Here is a 19,046-nt window from a genome sequence, read left to right as displayed (position 1 = left end):
AGCCAACAACAGGAAAAATGTAGAACCATAGATACTCTTGAATGTTGCTGCAAATGGCAGCTGTGTATTTGAACTTGTAATACAGCAATTGGGATACCTGTAGAGTTACAGGGAAGTGGCAATTGGAGTGAATTCTCTCTTAAGAAAGATATCTAGAACCCGAAGGCATTTTCCTCAATTGAGCTGGTGTTACAGAAAATCCTGAAAGACAGAGTTCTGGAAGTCCAGACACTCCTTGTAACATGCTGCCAAGGCTGTTGCTTTCAACTAGAATTTCCAGAGCCATAAAATAGGAGATTACTCCTTTTTGATGAATACTCCTATATTACTTCTATTACTCCTAAAAATTTCTCAAGATATGTTTCCATGCACTGCAGTTAAAGATCTGTTCAATTTAAACCAAACTGTGCAAGCCCATGTAACTCCTGAGACACTGAAACAGTGCAAAGGTACTTGAGGGAGTACTGATTGCTCAGCTTACCTTACTTTTTTCACACACCAGGGGTTGAAACTCAGATGAAAGACATGGAAAATCTGGCTTGGAAGATGTCAAAAAGAGAATGAAATCTTACTTTCTGGCTGGTACAACAAATGTCTATGGAAAAGAGGGATTATAATTATGCCCGCTAGTCACCAGGACCTCCTGCAAATACCCACAAGGGCTGTGGGAATTAATGCAAGGAAGAGAATGAAACCATCCAGCTAGAACATCAAAACCCCCCCAGCGGCAACGGTGGAATTGATCCAGCTGGACATGTTAACGCCCGCTTGCAGAGCTGCACAGATCAACAACCACCTCTGCTCCCCGTCTCGTTACTGTAGGAGTTCCTGCTGGAAGATGCTCCAGAGAGGCAGCAGCAATTCGGAAGCAGAGACCTAGCTGAGCCCCTGTGATAATATTATGGTCTGGGTGCACAGGTCAAAGTGTCTATTAAAACTTGAGACATTTGGCTATGGGATGCACTTTTGCCCCTTTGCTAAATGTGTTGCAGCTACCTCTTAACATCCCTTCTCTTCACTGCCCGTCTCCTCTTCCGTGCCCCATGAAGGTCTCCCCAGCAGTAACACTCGGTTGTTTCACCTTTCTCCCACTTCCACGTTCCCACATGCTCGGCCCTAGTTACTCCACTTCCCTCCATGTACATTTGGCCATTAAATATCATTTTAGATCTCTCTCTTAAGGAAAGAAAGGAAAAAAGAGAAGAGAGGCAAAGCTCTTTCAGTGTCTTGTAACCATGTTTGCTCTTTCTCTCTGCTAGATTTATCTCCTTTCACCTTTGAAAGGTTGTGGAAAATTTAAGAATGTGTTTGTACAGTCCAGAAGTAATGGGGACTGGTAGAGAGAATAACGAGAGGGTTGTCCTTACCTTTCTGACAGGGCTAAAGGTTTTTTTCTTCTTTTTTTTTGAGGCAGTTGGCAGCAGTGTGGCTCTCTGTGCAGATGAAATGTTGGAAAATGTACAAGGAATGTCACTGTTTGAACTAGAGTTATAGATAAGAGTCATTCTTACCCAGATTACTTTCTGTTTAACTTTCAAAACAACTTAATGCAGTTTAGCAGCTTTGAAAATTTCTTCTGCTTTTTGCTTTCTGCTGCATTCAGTAGAGGTGAGTGTATGTACATGTATACGTGAGGAGCCCCCAAGTGCACGCTGAGGAAAAAGCAGGGATGTATTTACTATGGATTGTGAGGTGAATGAAATAAGGAGCAGGCACACTTCTGGACATGTCCATCTTGTGTCTGAATTGATGATTTCCATGCAGAAATTCATCTGAGAGTTCTGTTTTGCAAGACTGCTTCTCTCGGGGACATTCACTACACATAATGTGACCATGCTGATCATGAGGTGCCTCCAGCCTTTATGCTACAGCCCCCCCCCTGTTCTGACAAGAATTGGAACAGATTTTGGGTACATATTTCTCTCAATAAGTGGCACTTCCCTTCCTTTTATCTTTTCCCTTCATTTGGTACCAATACAGTATTAAGTTGCAATGGATCATTACATTGAAGAGGGAGTAAAATAAGCCAGCTCCCACAGTAAATTCTGGAAGTGCAGCATTATCTCCCACACATTCTCTCACTGATATTTATTTCTTCTTCCAGGATTTATGCTTATTAGCACTGAATCCTCCTGGTGCTGTTTTCAGCCCCAGCTGCTCCCATCTGTACACAGTGATACTCTTTTGTGCAATGTTACCCTCCCTGCAACAGCAAATTTAAATATGATTAAATTTGCAGGTGAGAAACACACAGGAGAGCAGGACTTGGAGCTGCCAATCTGGGAGAGCTTAAGTTATCAAAAAAACCTATTGGACACTCTTAGATATTGCTTTTTTTAACAGGAGACTCTGACAACTACTTTACAAGAACAAATCCACAGACCTTATGGAAGTATCTATGGACCGCTGATGGTCTACAAAGAATTTAGATAACTTTGAGTGTTCATTGATTACTGCAGATGAGGGAGGAAGAATTAAGTTAGAATTCGGTGGGGGAGGATTTTATTTATTTCTGATAGAGCACACAGTTTAAAAAAAAAAAAAAAAGAATCACAGAATATTTTTTCATAGATATTATCCTTGATTTGGTTACAGCATTTCATGTATTTGGCATATAAGTTAGACTTAATTTAGTATTGTGGCTTAGAGATTCATTTGAGACCAATTCTGCAAAGATGCAGAATCTTTAAGTCTTTTATTGTCTTTTTTGATCTCTTCAAGTCCTTGCCAGTGTTTAAGTACTTTTTTATGGCTAGGTTAAAGCACATGCAGAAATTTCCAAGGTTTTATTAGAAACAATTACTTGTTTCCATAATAAAGTGTAAAAAAAAAGTAACACAGTGGCCTAAAAGTAGATGAGAGACCCTAAGATTCCTTGTTAAAAATAATAAACATACTGAATCATTAAGAAAGCCTGTGTAAGCTCATAAAGTTGAGATTACACAAGAAAAATGCTGACCAAATTGAAGTGGCAAGTACTCCATCTTTCCAGAGGTCAGGGGATATTTTAAAAAGAAGAGTGCTTCTTCCTCCTCAGCTCATTGTCTCTTTGCTGCTGCTGTGCTGAATTCTGTCTGACAGCATAAGAAAGCATTGATTATTTTGGAATATAAGGCCTAGCTGTGTTTGTCAGTCTTCACCTGCATATGAATGATAAATATACGAATATTGAGGTTTCTTCTCATATGAAAAAGTGTGTAATTCTACTTATCTGTGTTAAAAAAAAAAATCTGTGTTGGGAGTCACTGAAATCTCCTCAAGCACAAGGACACCAGCCTGTTCAGTGGACATCAGTGTGATGTCCAGCATTAACTGCGAGCGATGCTCAGTAATGAACATAAAGGGATGAGCAGGATCGTCCGTAGTCACCTGGGTAATCACAGAAGAGGTGGGAAAAGCACTACTCTGATCAAGGCATGGTTGAGAAGCTAAATATTGAATCTGTCCTTAATGTTCACATTGCAGCCACGTCTTTTAAATTCTGCAGTTTGCAACTGGTGTTTCAGCTAGGAAGAATGTTAATGTGACAGCGTGTGCTCTTTTGGTGAGGAAAAGGAGGTGACTTGAGGCAGACAGCTGTTAAAAAAACATTTCAATAGCCATCAAGTCGATAGATTTAACATCTCAGAAAAGACTTGGTCACTGAACAAAAGCTTGAGGACAGCCAAATCAAAAACCTTCTGCTTTTAGGCAGCGTTTCTTTGCTGTTATGGTGTTTATGGTTTTATGCTTAGCACTTATTACCTGCTGCCTCCAAAACTCACCAACATGAAAAAACTGAAGGTTAAAAGAGCAGGAATTGTGACCCCAGGTCCATCCCGGGTCCAAGCAATTTGTACAACCCATGTGTTGATTCCACCCCACGGAGTGGTTTCCTTATTGTGCCATGACTAAGGGGAAGTGGGAGCAGGGATGTTCAGAGTGTTATGTTCTTGGGGGCTCAGAAGACCATAAAGGCAGCTGGAGAGTGAGGCCTGACAGCCTTCAGGCCAGGAGGTATGCAAATCCAGAAGCTGGGTGTAAAAGCTGTCATTTCCCACACTTTCCATTCTCACGAGAGGTTCAAAAAAAAAAAAAAAAAAAAAAATTACTAGTGAGTAGTGTGTTTCTGAGAAAAGGTCCAGAAAATTACTTTTCCCATCTGCTCATTCAGAAGAATGAGAATACACAGAAAAAAATAATACACAGAAAATGTTGATTTCAGACTAATTTCTTGTAGTCTTTAGCCTTAGTTCAGTCTGTGTATACACTTGATTTTGCCCCAAAACACAGTCTCTTCTGGATTCCCAAGAGGAGGCAGTCCATCTAGAAATTCTGTCATCTGTACTTTGATTTAGGAACCGAAATACCTGAGGTGTCCCAGAGGTGACTGAGACCTGGTTTGAATCACACGGTTCCTGGGCATCTCTAATCTCCTGCTGAGCCCCAAAGGCGACAAGAAGCTGCTTTCCTATCAGAGCCTTTGGGGAGATCTTTGACGTTCCCCTGAACCCAAGGGGAGTGCATTCAAAACAAACAGTGTTTTGTGTTGCTGGACTCCCCCAGCTGCCTTCAGAGCTTGCACAACACAGGCATCTCTGATTTGGCAGATATGATTTTTTAAGAATTGACTTCACAGATTGGTTTTGTTTTGCTCTTGCTATGGGGTGAGCAGTACGAATGCCACACAGAAACAAAAGCAAACACGCCTTCAGCCAAATTCTCTCTCACAGCCCTGCAAACCCACTCAAGCCAACTCAGTAGCAGCAGCAGAACTGAGCAAACGTGTTTTAACTCCAGAGATCCCTGCAGTTTATGAACCATTGGCAGAATTAGGGGGACAGAAAGTGGTTCACTGGTCTAAGCAGAGAGGGGCCAAGCACCACGCTGAGTCTCGCTGTGCTTCTGAAGCCAGGTGGTACCAACAAAGCCTGGGTTTGTAGGTTCCCCAGCAATTTAACACCACATCCTGCAACCATGGGCAGGGCCAGTCCGCGGGTCTGTTTTGTAAATAAGGTGAAAGAAAACAGGATTCATGATGCAAGATACCTGCAATCTAAGTAAATGTGTCACAACACGGGTATCAAAATGTCACCTCTAAGAGGTAGGAAGGGTAGGAAGTAATCCTCTCTTTCTTCTTGATTCCTTGGGTGAGCTGGAACCTGAATAAATGATCTGCTTATCTGTGGATGTGGAAAGCAAGTTGAGTGTCACATTTGGACTGATAAAGTCACTGGAAGAGAGGGTATAGGCAGTGCATCTTCCAGTTACTTACTCATCCTTGTTATAGTGAGATGAAAAAATGGCTGCTGTTAGGATTCCTCAGCATCTAACGAAGCCTTATGTGTGGTCTTTAATCTTCCCAGCCCACGTTGAGTGATTTTCTGCTGCAACCCAACTTTGTGTAATAAGGCTCTGAGGAATTAGGTCAGTTACACACCCCACGCCAACATTGGATAAGTGTTTTTTTGTTTTTTTAATTCAAGTACAGGGGGGGGTAAAATTTGGTGATTATCTGAATGCCATCAGCATATCAGTGAAGATACTGTGTGCACACAGTGCAGAGTAAAACCCGTAAGGTGATGACAAACTGACTCTGACCTCAGGGACAGCCCACATCAGAACAGCTGGAGCCAGGCCTTAGGCTACAGGTTGAGAAATGCGTATAATAGTTTTTTGTTGTTGTTGTTGTTTTTGTGAAACATCTTAATTACATGTTTGGAAGTCCCCACAGCATCTTGTTGGGCAAAGAAACTACACCCTTTTAAAACATCTTTAATAAAGAAGCAGCTGACAGTCTTGTCGAAATTAACTTGTGAATTTGTTTTGCTTATTGTGCTGTGTGCTGTGATGGAGACTACTAATACATTTTGTTATTGCCTGTGTAGAAAAGAGAAATTCACCCCAGGCTCCTTGGACTTCTTGCTATAATGGATGTAGAGGGGGATTTGAATTTAAGCACAGTTTTTGTGTAGGAGAGGGAAGGGAAAAATCTGACCCAGAAATATGAACTACAGAAAATAAGAATAATTAGTAAGATGTAGTTTTATGTGATTAGCTATGAATAACTGGCCAATTTCTGTTGTTGTTATTTTGTTTTTCCACGTGGAATCTGGGTGCAGCAAGTCTAAGATGAATTTCTGTGTAACACATAAGGACAGACAACTATTGTACGTTGCTCACTGCTAAACTAGTCTAAATAGAAAATATGTCTGATACCAAATACAAACAAACAAACAAAAACCAGAAAAACAAACAAAACAAGCACATTTCCCTTCCTAAAGCCTCTTTTCAAAGCCAGAGAACATAAACTCTATTCTTGGACCTGCAAGTTAACCCCAGCTCTGGTGGACCATATGAACCAGGCAGTATAAACTGTGCAATTTATGCAAAGAGCATCTAGGTGGTGTTATTATTGTTGTTATTATTATTATTATTTATTTCGGTGTTCACATTTAGCTCAGTGTATTAATATGTGAAAGTAGCTCCCTCTAGTGATGAGAAACTTTCATAATTTCCATCCTCCTAATGAAAATGCAATGGAATAACGAAAGAGCTTGCAAGCAGTGACATTGAGCCCACAGGCGTACATATAGTTCATTCAGAGATATGGTAAGTTCTGTAGGTTGCTTAAATGAGTTTGTTTAAGTGCCTTGCTGAACTGGGACCCAAGAGCTCTTTATTGTTGATTAGTACAATACCGCAGTGCCTATGGAATTTAAAAAATAATTTAAAATGGAATTTTAATTGTATTAGCGTTGGGACAAAAATCTTCAATGCTTTTTGTACTTTCTGTTTTCTTGTATTTTCATTAAGTTGCTTTCCTAGTTTTACTCCTTCATACTGCAAAAGTAACTGGTCAAGTTTTGCTAGCTTGCTCACTTAACAGGCTGCTGAGATTAAGATTGCCTGTAATCACTATTCCTCCTTTTCCATGGAGCATGGAGCCCAGTCTGTCCTCTAAGAAGAGCTGTTGGATCTTTGAGCACTTCGTGCTATAAGGTGCCAGGCATTCTGCTTGGTTCCAACAATGCAGTTAGGTGCCATTTGATTTTGCATGTGCTTAACTTCAAGTGCATGATGAACATGGTTGTGACTAACAATGATAATCACAGACAGTGTGTGGATCTTTCTTCCAACATCTTTTTCCCCTTATGCAGAAATTCTGTTTTTTCTTAAAATGCCCTTAATGTTGACATGTCTGAGGTTTCAAAAATATTTTTTATAGCAAGTTTTAACCTTGAGCATTTCAAGACCAAGTCAGTACCCGTTGAAAGGCATACGTAAGTTTATGCATAACATTTCTGGATTTTATTATAGTGGTTTTTGTTTGTTTGTTTGTTTTCCATTTGGTGGTGTTTTTCTGCTCTGAGACATAATATAGAACTTTTTTTAATAGAAATTATGTTCACTCTAATTTTTCAATTTCTTCTCTTTCAAATACATAGAGTTAAATGATGGTAAGAGGTTGTGTTAAGTACTTATTGTTTGCTGTCGTGGTGATGATACTTTTGTTCTAGTCTCTGTCCCTAGCATAGCAAGAACTATGGCTGCTGTTGGTAGATGAGAAAAAATATTCTGCTGTCAGCAACTTTTTCTGTTTTCTATCATGAATATTGGAGGAATTACGTCTGACAAAATTGGCTGTCTGAAATCCACAGGAACTGATCAGTACTTATCCTAGTTTCTTCCAATTCAAAGCATTTTTTTTTTCCCTCCATATTGAATATACATATTAGTGGTCTTTTAAAGCATCATTTATCTTTTCTGTGGCTGCTGTTCTACTTCTGTGGTGTGCCAGTTTTCACTGTTAAACAACAGGAAGGTCTGGTCTTGGAAAACAGATATGGAAGAGAAAAATACCTGCTCTGGAAAATACACACAGGAAATACATAAATTGAGTGGAGTCTGGGGAAGGTGGCATTTTACCTCATACTATGTCAAATTTTCATTTTTATTTCATTAAGTAAAGCAAAGTGTAAGTCAGGAAGCATGTGGTCAAATCACTCAAAGCACTTGACATTAGCCATACTGATAACTAGTACTAACTTCAGAGGAATCACTTAAGTGATTCTGTTGAATTTAACAGGATGAAATTTAACAGTGAGCGTTGTTTTGCCTGAAAGTGAGTATATGTGATTCATTACAGTAATATGATTCCTTAATAAGGCAAAAATACCTAGTTGCTATGTCAGTCAATGTAATGAATATATTACTTAGTAAATTAGTTACCAAGCTGAGTTGGGAGAGCACATGCATATGGCTGTCCTGACATCGCTATCACCATTTCTTCAGACAACTTTTACTAATCCATCACATGCTGTTTTTCACACTGCTGCTGGGAGGTGAGGGGTATTTTCCCATGCACATCTTATGCAGTGCAACACGAACGTGATTAATATCCATATCCCTTTATCTGTCTCTGTGGAAATATCAAAGTGTTTAGGCCAAACAGCTGATTTGAGCAGCATTCTTAGTTTAATTGTCACTTGTAAATTTTTTAACTAATTTCTACCCTCCAGCCCTTTGAAGTAAAGCTTCTTTATTGACTGTAGGTCTAGGGTTTGTGTCATTCACATGACTTCACAGGCAGTTGTTCCACTTGCACAGGCTGTGTCATGTGAGAAGGCTTTTTTAACTGAAGAGATGAGGCTGCATGCAGAACGTCAGATGACTATGGGCAATTGGAAATCTGCACTTGGAAAATTAGTATGTCCCAATTAGGAACATTTTGCTAATGTGATTATTAATAGTGTTTGTTTTCCAAGGTAGCTACTGGTTTCACATTCCAGTTGTGACTGGAGGATTTCATTTAAGAACGAGTTGTCTCTAGTGAAGAAATGCTCCTAACTCTCACTCCTGCCTTACTCAGCCAGATCAGTTCCATGAAATTTTACTATTTAATCAGGAAAATTAATGTGAACTCCATTGTCTGAGACAAAAAAGCAAAACCTGGTGCTTACACCACGGGGTGTTTGAGCGAGATCTGTTTCTTTTGTGAGTCATATCTGTTTATTTTCTATGTACGTGCAATTATCCAAGATACTTCTGCTGCCAGGCTTTCTGCTGAAAGCAGTAAGTCTGAACTGAGAGACTTTTAGAGAGGAAAGGTTATATCGGCAGTATAAATGTACAGGCAATTAAGAGAGATGAGAAAACAGAAAAGCAAGTTGGAAAATTAGCACATATTCTGTGTCAGTAGTCCTGATACTGAGTAAAGAAAAGCACAAACATTGCATTAACCTGATGCTCACCAGCTACCAAACTAGAAAAGAAATCAAAACAATTGAAAGAATGGCCCATGTCCATCTTCCCCCACCATTGAGAATGCACAGGAGCAGTGGTGTTGCAGATCAGCCATTCTCCTGTATCCCTTCTCCGTGTCCAGCAGAAGAGATACCCGTATAATGCCAAAACTTTTAGGCAAGTGATAGCAGAGTAGCAAATCCAGAATATTCCAACACCAACCTTTCTAAAGCAAAATCTTTACTATTACCTAGGACCAAATGCTTCCTTCCATTCTTAATTTTTGACAATTTTGTATTTCTTAAGTAAATCTGTTTAATTTAAAGGGTAAGAATTTCTATATTTTGAAAAATCTTGTTGCCTCTTTCAACTTCTGTTATAACTGTTTCAAGACTATCTCAAACTGTTTCCTGAGAGGAGACCTTTCTTTGGCTTCAGGCGTCTTGGCTCCACTTCTCTGAAATCTTTTAGGAGCATTATATCTCTTGATGGGATGCAGGGTTCTAATTGATTGCTTCATACATTAGTATTGCGAGATAGCAAGACTGAAAGCTATTTTCTGCCATTAGTGTGTGTTCTGAGAAGCTCTCTACAGAGATTGGTTTCCTTGATTCCAGTGGCTGAACTTTGACTGCAAAAGTTGTTTTGATGTTCGCACTCGGCTTTTAGGGACATTATCCTATGTTTGAGAAGATATAAAAAAAGCAAAACTGCTCAGTGTTGGCAGAAAAAAACTAAACCTGAGTTATCATGACTGAACAAAGCAGAAGTGAAATATGCTTGTATCTCACTAATGCTCACCTGATCTCCGTTTTTGGCAGAGGTATCTATGCAATGAAGATTATTTCTCTAATCGCTTCATGTTAACCTTTGCTTAGAAAGGTTACCAGGCTTTCTTTTCAGAATGTGAAGGGAACTTTGCTGTCTTAAGTTGGTGGAATTTTATACAAGTGAAAATGAGGCAAAAGCTATGGACTATGCATCTCAGAACCAATTACAAATAGGAACAAAAAAGATGCATGAGAGAAGAATGAAAGGTAGAATTCGTAAATGACCTCAAAAGAAACAACATAAAGCTTTGATTTGTTTCCGTTTATTGTACCAGAACACCCCCCACTCCACTAAATTCTTCTCTAATTCTGCCTGAACAATCGCATTAGAGATCTCAACAAAATACAGGTGTTCAGGCAGATATAAGAATGAGTAGTGAAAATTCATTCATATTGTGCAAGTGTAAAGCAGTACTTTTTCAGCTTTAGTCAGCTGTGAGGCTTTCTAAATGAGTTACATTCTAGGGGAAGACCACAAATATCCTTTTTATTTGCTACATCCCTGTCATGAATAAGAGAAAATTTATATGCATCTTGTAAAGCTGTGTGGTTTATTGTGAATTCAACAGAAAGGCGTGACTTGTCAGAGATGGGAAAATGTGTGTAATGCTTATGATTCAGTGAACTAAGTCTGTAATTAGTTTACTTTTGATCACAATTTCTGTTTATAAGGGGTTCTTTACAGAGACTCTGGCTTTACTCACCTGTACACCATGTTGGCCATGATGTTTGCCTGGGTAGCAGCACGTGCACGAAAGTGGTTGCTGTTGTCTTCCCTCTGAGTGGCACTAGTGCATGCCATTTGCTGTCTTTGTCATCCTGAGCCTTGTGTTCCTTTTCAATCTAATGCTGTCCCTTCTAATATAGTAAGAACAGCGTGCTTGCAGTGTGGGACTGCAGCTGGAGCTGCTGCAGCTGTTCTGTGCCTTGGTTTTGCTTTCTGAACGCTGGGGGACACTGCTCGCTTGCCTCTTTCTAGCTGTGCTGTTGAACACACAAAGCACGTTGTTTCAATTAAACTCAAGGACCTGAATTCATGTTTTATTCCCCTGATGGTCCTCAGATGCTAACATTTGATTAAAAGAATAAAAATTCTGCACAGTGTGACTTGTGTTTATTCTTATTAACTGAATGAATGGGTTAAAGACTGGATTGAGTAATGTTGCAGTGGTGCTGGTGAGAAGCTTGCACTTATTTTTCTGCACTTATTTTTCTACAGCAAACACTACTGGAGTAGCAGGTGTATACCTAGACCACATACAGGACCTTTTAAAGGTTTCTTTAAAAAGGACCTTCTAAAAAAAAAAAAAAAAAAAAAAAGGGAACTTTTAAAAGGATTTTTGAAAATATATATATATTTCAAAGGACCTTCAGTTTTATCTTAAAGTGCAAAGCATCTGTGAAGTGCAAAGCAGAGAAAAAGATAAGCTCTTGTGATAGTCTTGAATATATTTTGCTATGTTGATAGGATTTAAGTTACTGCCAAATGCTTTAGAACCAGCTGTGTCTAAGACCTCAGATCTTTTGTGTGTGGGTTGGGCAGTTCTTTTCTCCTCAGCTCACTTAAACCATTCATGCCACCACAATTTTTTTACTATTACTGAATTGTGTCCTTTAGCCAAAACCAAATGAATTTGCAAGGAATGAGTTTAGATATGTGTTGAAGAAGTATGAAGTAGCATGAAGTTTTACTGACTCATGGACCTACCTACTTTACAGCAGGTTATAGCTTGATTTTTTTAAGAAAAAGAAAGAACAGTTCTGCACACCCTTACATTGTCCGCAGAAAGGCGACTTGTGGCTGTTGGGAGAACCAGGGTTTCCACCTGGCAAGAAGTGGATGGTGAACGTCCAGCCTTTTTCTTTTAAGGCCTCACCAGAAGGAGAAAGATGCTCAAGAAGAGGAAGGGTTTCCATTCCAAATGTAAGTATATGAGTGAGCAACATACTGAAGACAAAAACCTGATTGCACACAATTTAATGGTCTTAGCTGATTATATTGTGTTCTGATATATGGATGTTGCTTTATTTCTTTTTTGAACTTATCAGTTGAAATCCAATTAGTATGGATGAGATATTAATCTCGATGCCTGCCAGGTGAACTATGGCTGCATTACTCATTGGTTTATATTGATTTTGGAATTGCTGTATTTTTTGGTGCATTGTCTGGTGATGCTAATAAGAAACAGTGTTCTCTTCCCCCCTTCAAGCTTGCTGTTCACAAAAGAATCAAAAATTGAATATCTGACAAAAAAATTCAGTGTTACCTTATTCCTACCAAATACATTTTTCCCAGGTATCAGAAGTAGGTACTTGTAATTATGTAATGAGTTAGGTTGTAACTACTGAATCTTAATTGTGGTGAGCATATGGTAAATTTGTAAAACTTCTGAGGAACATCTTAATGCATCCTGTAGGGTAATACAAGTCCATTTCAGTTCTAAAGGTAGTTGGGAATTTCACGGGTCATACACAGTGTGTCATTGCATTTCTTGGTACACCACTTTACAGAGCTCCGCTGTTATTGTGGTTTCTGCATCCGGTAGCATCTTCAGCACATCTTTCAGTTTAGTTTCATCTAAAGGAATTGTGGTCAATACCAGCCAATAACTGTGCAAAACTAGGTACTGCAGAACCCCAGAGACGTCTTTATAGCTGTACTTTTCTGAATGGAGTTATGCCATTATTAAATAAGAGTGTTGGTGCTTGGGATCACACCAAAACAAATAAGAGAGTTTAGGAGGCCTTATACCTCCTTTCCTTTTTTGATGCAAAGGATGTAGACTCTGAAAGTTCTTTTTTTTTTTCCCATTATAGGCACAGAGAAGAGAAGAAAGGATATGGCAAAGTTTTACCCCTAAAATCCTGGATGGGAAATACTTGCAGTAATTGGACAATATAAAGGATCACATCCAAAGCATCATTTCTGACCTTGGTATTCTTTACTGTTTTCTTTGCAAAACAATGACAAATAATTACTCTCATAGAAAGTTTCTGGTTTTCGAGTTCATTTCCTGTCTTTGAAATCATGGAAACACAGTTGAATTGACCATTTTTGATATATCTGCATAGAGACAAAAGTTCAAGTGTTTTGCATGCTTTCTTGATGACACGTTTTCATTGCATTCAAAATGGAGAATTTCCTTGTGCGTTTGGACAGAATCTCTGTGTATTTAGACTGTTTGAAAATGTGTCCCTGAAGCTGCCTTATTTTTGCTACCCTGACATCCCATTCAGTCTAACTGCCTGTTAAATTTTCCAGTTACTTTAGGCTGTCTCTCTGTCTGTAAAGCATTTATTTCATACGAATGAAAATAATAACCTTCCCTATTATTATTATTCCCTTCTAGAAGGATAATTACTGACTCAGATATTTCCAAGAATGGTATTAAAAGAAAAGCCACTTTTACCTGCTTAAAGCTGTGTAGTAATTCTGTTCAAAATACTTGTAGATGTAAGACCATTAGGACTGACATAAATACACCGTTACCATGGGATTGACTGCATGTCACCTGTAGCTCACCTCTCCCCATGAGACGGCTCTCCTCTAATTTCCTGCCTCTTCTTCCCAGAACGCAGGACAGCAGAGGTGGTAATGATGATGCTTGCAGCCGTTGTTGCCAGGGAGGGACAGCTTTACAAGGGCTGTGTGCGTGTACACACGTGCAAAAAAAGAAAACAGAAAAAAGAAAAAGATCAGCTTTGGCGTTTATACGAGAGGTTCAATCGTGCCCGTGATTTTTGTGTTTATTTTACTTACATGAAAACAAAAGATGAATTGGAACACTATCCCCTAAGATGTCTTTTCCCAAGCAGATACTTTGCAGCCCAATACACTCCCATTAAAAAAAAAACAGAACTGCATTATTGACAGAATGCATTATGTGGTGGCACAACATAAGTCCCGATTGTTTCTTGCTTTTCCTGTTTTGAGAGATACACCTTCTTGCCCTAATATCTTTGATCTGCTAATCAACTTTTTCCCTACATTTAAGTATCACAACACTTGTACCAGTACCTTGTTGAATGGCCAATGTTTTTGAAGGCTTTATTCCAGTGTCCAAATCCCTCACCTCTCATACAGCACTACAGAAATAATCTTCATTATTTCTTCACATACTTCACTGAAAGGAATTTGAAAATCTTTCAGCACCTCTCAAATATATAAAGCTGTGAGCTCTTTTTATTGCCAAGTACCACTTGGTTTAGTGTTAGACCTGAAAGGTACTGATGTCTGTCTGCAGAGTGTTAAGCATCCTGGCTTGGGGAGAAGCAGAACGATCTCCAAAGGAGTTCTTAATATTTTCCCACTTTGCTGCCAAAATGTACTTCAGATAAACTGTTGCCCAGCCATAGTCAGCATGTTTTTTTCCTTCTTGCAGTGCAGCAATTTTTATGCTTTTTTTTTTTTTTTCTTATTTCGGTGCTCTATGTCTTCCCTCTCCGTTATTATTCAGCTCTACCGATTTCCCCCCTTCCCTGATTTCTCTGCTGAGTTTCAAGCCAGCAAATCTTTTCCTTCCATTTGCACATATAAAATCTCTCATAGCATTAGTCACAAGCTGGGAAGATCATTCAAAACAGCGTCAAGTGCTTTCCTTTTCATAGCGATGCTCTTTATCCCTACGAGCCTGGAGATGCTAAGGATTATGGACAAGGACGATGCCTTTTAGAGTGTTGCTGTTTCCTGCATTCTCTGTGTGTGCTTTCCTCTTCAAGGAATTCACACCTAAGATGGAGGCACAGGAATTCAAGCAGACGAACAGAAGTGTTATCCCTTCTGTCCAGGGAAGTATCTTCTTACAGAAAAGTGCTGGCAGACTTCTGAGGCCTGCGGTCAAAGAAAAGAGTCTCTTGGCTCACCTTAGCTGACGGTATCAGTGCAGCACACGGTGCAGCTTGGTTTTGACCTCTTTGACCTTGAATTGCTACATGAATACAAGTATTAAATAATAGAAGTGGAGTACCTGTTAAAACACAGTGTGTGATTTTGGTATCAGGAACGTATTTGATGACTCATCAGTGAAAGTTGAGAAAGTAGTGTGTACATGGGCAGCAAGCTGTGCCTTGCTCAGGCTCCAGTAGTGCACGGCTTCTTAGCACTAAGATCAAAAAGGAGGAAAGAGAGAAAAGAATGCCAGTTACTTTGGGTCGGAAAGGCTGTTCATCACTCCAGATGCTATAAACTTCAACCTCAGGACTGCTTCATTCTTCTATGAATAAGTTTACCATGGATTTTTACATCAGAAAATAAGCCATTATTCTTACAGATGTAATAATGTTGAGGAACCAGTGGGCAGCATAAACTCTAGCGGCACGACTTGGGCTACTGTCATCCATTAATTTGGTACTTCATTAGGTTGTTCTGCCAAAGAAGGGACTAGTCCTTTTACATGCACTGCTGAATGCTGAATTTGTACTCCACTGCACTGCAGATAGACCTGGACATACTTGTATTTGGCAGTGGTGTAAATCTGAAATAACTCCATCAGGTTCTCTGTGGTTATTCTGGATTTGTGCCTGGGGAAGGATGTAACCCCCTACTGCTGCTTTATTCTGACAAGGCTTCTCAGTGGCTATTCTCAGAAGGTTGTAGAAGTTTTGAGCCCTTGCTGAAAATTTAATTCTGAGTTCTTCTGAGGTTTTCAGCCTGACTAAAGACCTCAGAATTAGTCCCAATTTGCAGGGCTTCAGCACAGTGCATGAAATGTGCTCTCTTTGTGTTCTTTTATTAAAGAATTGTTTTTCTGAAGAACAAAGGTAATAGATGAAACAAAGCAGATACCTGTGTACACTGTGCAGTGTTATATTCTTACTGTGTCCTGCAGCTTTCATAGCTTATAGATTTGAAAATAGTACTGGTACAATTTAAAAAAACTTTTAGTTATCATTTTGTGTTTATATCTCTTACTCTTTCATATAGATAACTTCATTGCTAAAAGATACCTCGGTGTGCAGTGAAGAGCCCCATATCTTCGTGGCAGGCAAGTAAGCAAATATTCAGATATCTGCACCGTATCAGACTTACTCACTAGGACACATCCTTTGCAGATTCTAATCAGTGCAGTTCTGCTGACTCCTGTGAATCTTTGCAGATTGGTCAGACAGTTTCTTATTTTAGTGTAAATAAACTTAACACTCTTTTAAGTAAAAATATGTCACTTGACATGCTTTCCTAAGCAATGTGAGAGCTAGATAGCATTATTTGGTTAGTCTGCTATGTTCTTAGTTCAACATTTCTGTAGCATATGAATTTTCTTAGAATTTTTCTTATGCTAAATTAAACATAGTTCTTCTTTTTGATTGAAAATTTGTGTATTCCCTGTTAGAGCTCATCCCAAGTTCACTTAAAAAGCTACTCAGCAGTTTTTGTTGGCCGAATAAATTATATGGAAGATGTTCCTAAAACATAGAGAATAGTTTTTCTGAAGCAAAATGTTTGGTTTTGTCTATATAAGTTATTGGCCATGTGGGAACAAGCTTACCCCAGACTGAGCAATTAAGTGTGATTTGCTGGAATGCTCTGAGCCCGAAGCTACTATGGGGGACTTCTGGCTTGGTCCAGGGATTTATGACTTTCTGTCATAGATCCCAGCTAAGCTGGTTTTGCAGAAAATGTCACTGTCGTTGACGGGCATTTTCTCATTGGACACCCTTAGTCCTATTGCTCGTGCCGGTGAACAGATTTCTTCAACTCAAACTCCACCCTATCTACTTTAATTTTACTCTACAATATGAAAAGATTTGGGGATTAATAGAACAGCTCACTTCTCTTGGCATTCATTTTTTTTGGACCCCACCATCATCACTTCCACATGACTCATTTTCCAGACCTCTTTTTGCCTAGGAGGACCAGTCAGACTGCACGCACAACTTTCAAAATGCTGAGTACGCAGTAATTCCCTGATCTTGCCCATTCTGTTTCTCCCAGAAGTTACTGCTGCCAGAGAAACAGAAATGCTGAATTCAGCCAGGAATGTTTCAGGATTGGATTTACTTTCTCATCTTTTTAATTGTGATTTATGTACCCAAATAACAAAGCTATTTTGCTTTTTACTTCAGCTGCTTTAATCTTTAAATTAAAAGTTCATGGCATCATTTTTCACAGTTAGGTTCCATCCAAGGTAGGCTGTATGAGAAAGGTCAGCAGCAAGCTCGTTTGAATAGATGGGTAGGTAACTTCAAAATGCTGTCTGGTTTGAAATTGATTTGTAAGATGCCTTTTAATGCTGGCTCTGAATCTGGGTCAGTGCTTTTCAAATTATACTCCATCTGACTCAAAAATAATTTCCAAATTGCATGCCTTTAGAAACGAGTTTCAGAAAAAGTTTTGTCTGGGGATAAAAGAGGGTCAAGCCTGCCTTTGTAAGCAGATTATTCTTACAGTTTGCTTGTAAAAAGAACATAAACCAGTTCAAAATTTGTTAGAAGCTATCAATATTTCCTTACTTCCCCCTCCCAAATACAGAAAATCTTCTGCTCCTCATACATCAGAACTGAAAGTCTAATGATAGTTCTTCCAGTCTTCCATTAATTATTTCTGATGATCTGATGAACTCACATGGGAGGCATCTTGAGCATAAATGTGCCTTAATGTCTCTGCTACAATACTTTTATGACTTCAGATGCCATGGACTTTAATTGTATTAATTTATCTCCTCCAATATCACACGCTAACGTAGTGTTTCAGGGGAAGGAAGTGCACACTACTGTGACAGTGACCTATCAAGAAGAGTTGTTTGTCTTTCTTGTTGACTATATTAACTCTAGTAAATATTTGCCTATTGGCACATTGTTCGTACAGTAGGAAGTTTCTAATGTGCTTTTGTGTATTTGTATTAGAATAAATATGGCAATGATTTGGAAATCACATCTAGTACAATGTCTCTTAGGTTCATAGTCATAGCAGCATCAATTACAGCTGAATATTGATTTATTTTTGTTTCGCAAGGCTCAGTGCCATTTATGCAAATACATGCAAGAACACATTTACTGTGAGCTTTTAATGAATAAATCTAATTAAACATCATTGTCCAGTGAATATGATTACATTTTTAATAAGCTTATAATATCTCATATAGTAATACTGGACCTGCTATCCATACAAACAGATCTGCTTTACCTACTGCCTGCAGAACTTCCATGCAGATGTGTATTCTCTCTAATCTATTGTATTCCATAAAGCAGAAGTTAATAAGATTTTCTGATTTGTTTCTTGACGTAATAAAATTCACATTTTTATAAAAGAAATCATTAGGTTTAATAGCGAAAAATGAATAAAAACAGGATGAAAAATGGCCACCTGGTCAATCTGCCACTGAAATCAATAGGAAAGTGAGCACTGAATATTGCGGTAGTTGAGTAGGAGGCTTTCAAAATAATCTCATTTATGATCAGACAGAAGAAAAGTCATTTTTCCCAAATTAAGATTTTTTTCATCATAGGATTTTTTTTAGGACAAAAGAAAACTAACTGAGGACTCACAATTATGCCACTTAAGAGAAGCAGTACTGCCATGAAGCAACTTTGATGTAATTCTGATGTGTTTTCCCTTGCGTATCCTCTTCAACCATCTTATGTAAGTGGAACTCCTCTCATAGACTCTTGTAGACTGTATCACACGTGCAGCAATGTAGGAACCATAGTTTTGACTGATTTTGCCAATAAGAACATTTTTGGGTTTAGCTGCCATGAGTTTGTTTTTTAAAATTCTTCTTTCTAGTGAAAAAACACTAAATATATAATAAAGTAATGGTTTTCATTGATAAGCTGGTTTCATCTGGAGAATTGTCTTTGGTCCATACAAGCATGTTAGAGATAATGGTGTGACTTACTGTGGTATGTTACAGAGGAAGGCTCAGATTTGGATGTACCCAAACCATACAGTTTTGTAGCTTAATTTCTTAGTTTCTCTATTTCTTAGTCAGAGAGGTGATCAGCACACGGAAATTAGGGTATGCAAGGAGAGAAGTAGCATTTACATTTTTGAAG

The 19,046-nt window shown here is 38.8% G+C and overlaps 1 long non-coding RNA gene across 9 annotated transcripts in view; it reads left to right on the top strand.

Annotated features, from left to right (window-relative positions):
- Positions 1 to 16,040, top strand: part of LOC106018364 (uncharacterized) — a 39,386-nt gene extending 23,346 nt beyond the window's left edge. For 3 of the 9 annotated variants that reach the window (XR_002403977.4, XR_011811414.1, XR_002403982.4), the window contains one exon: positions 12,873 to 14,077. This is a non-coding gene — a long non-coding RNA (uncharacterized lncRNA). Of the gene's footprint in view, positions 1 to 12,872; positions 14,083 to 15,978 lie in introns of those variants that run through there. The other 6 variants (XR_011811413.1, XR_002403985.4, XR_002403983.4 and 3 more) reach the window with 6 other exon arrangements.
- The last annotated feature ends 3,006 nt before the right edge of the window (positions 16,041 to 19,046 follow it).

The sequence above is a fragment of the Anas platyrhynchos genome, chromosome 9 (genome assembly GCF_047663525.1).
Source record: "Anas platyrhynchos isolate ZD024472 breed Pekin duck chromosome 9, IASCAAS_PekinDuck_T2T, whole genome shotgun sequence".
Taxonomy (NCBI): Eukaryota; Metazoa; Chordata; class Aves; order Anseriformes; family Anatidae; genus Anas; species Anas platyrhynchos.
This window is presented reverse-complemented; position numbering and strand designations above follow the sequence as displayed.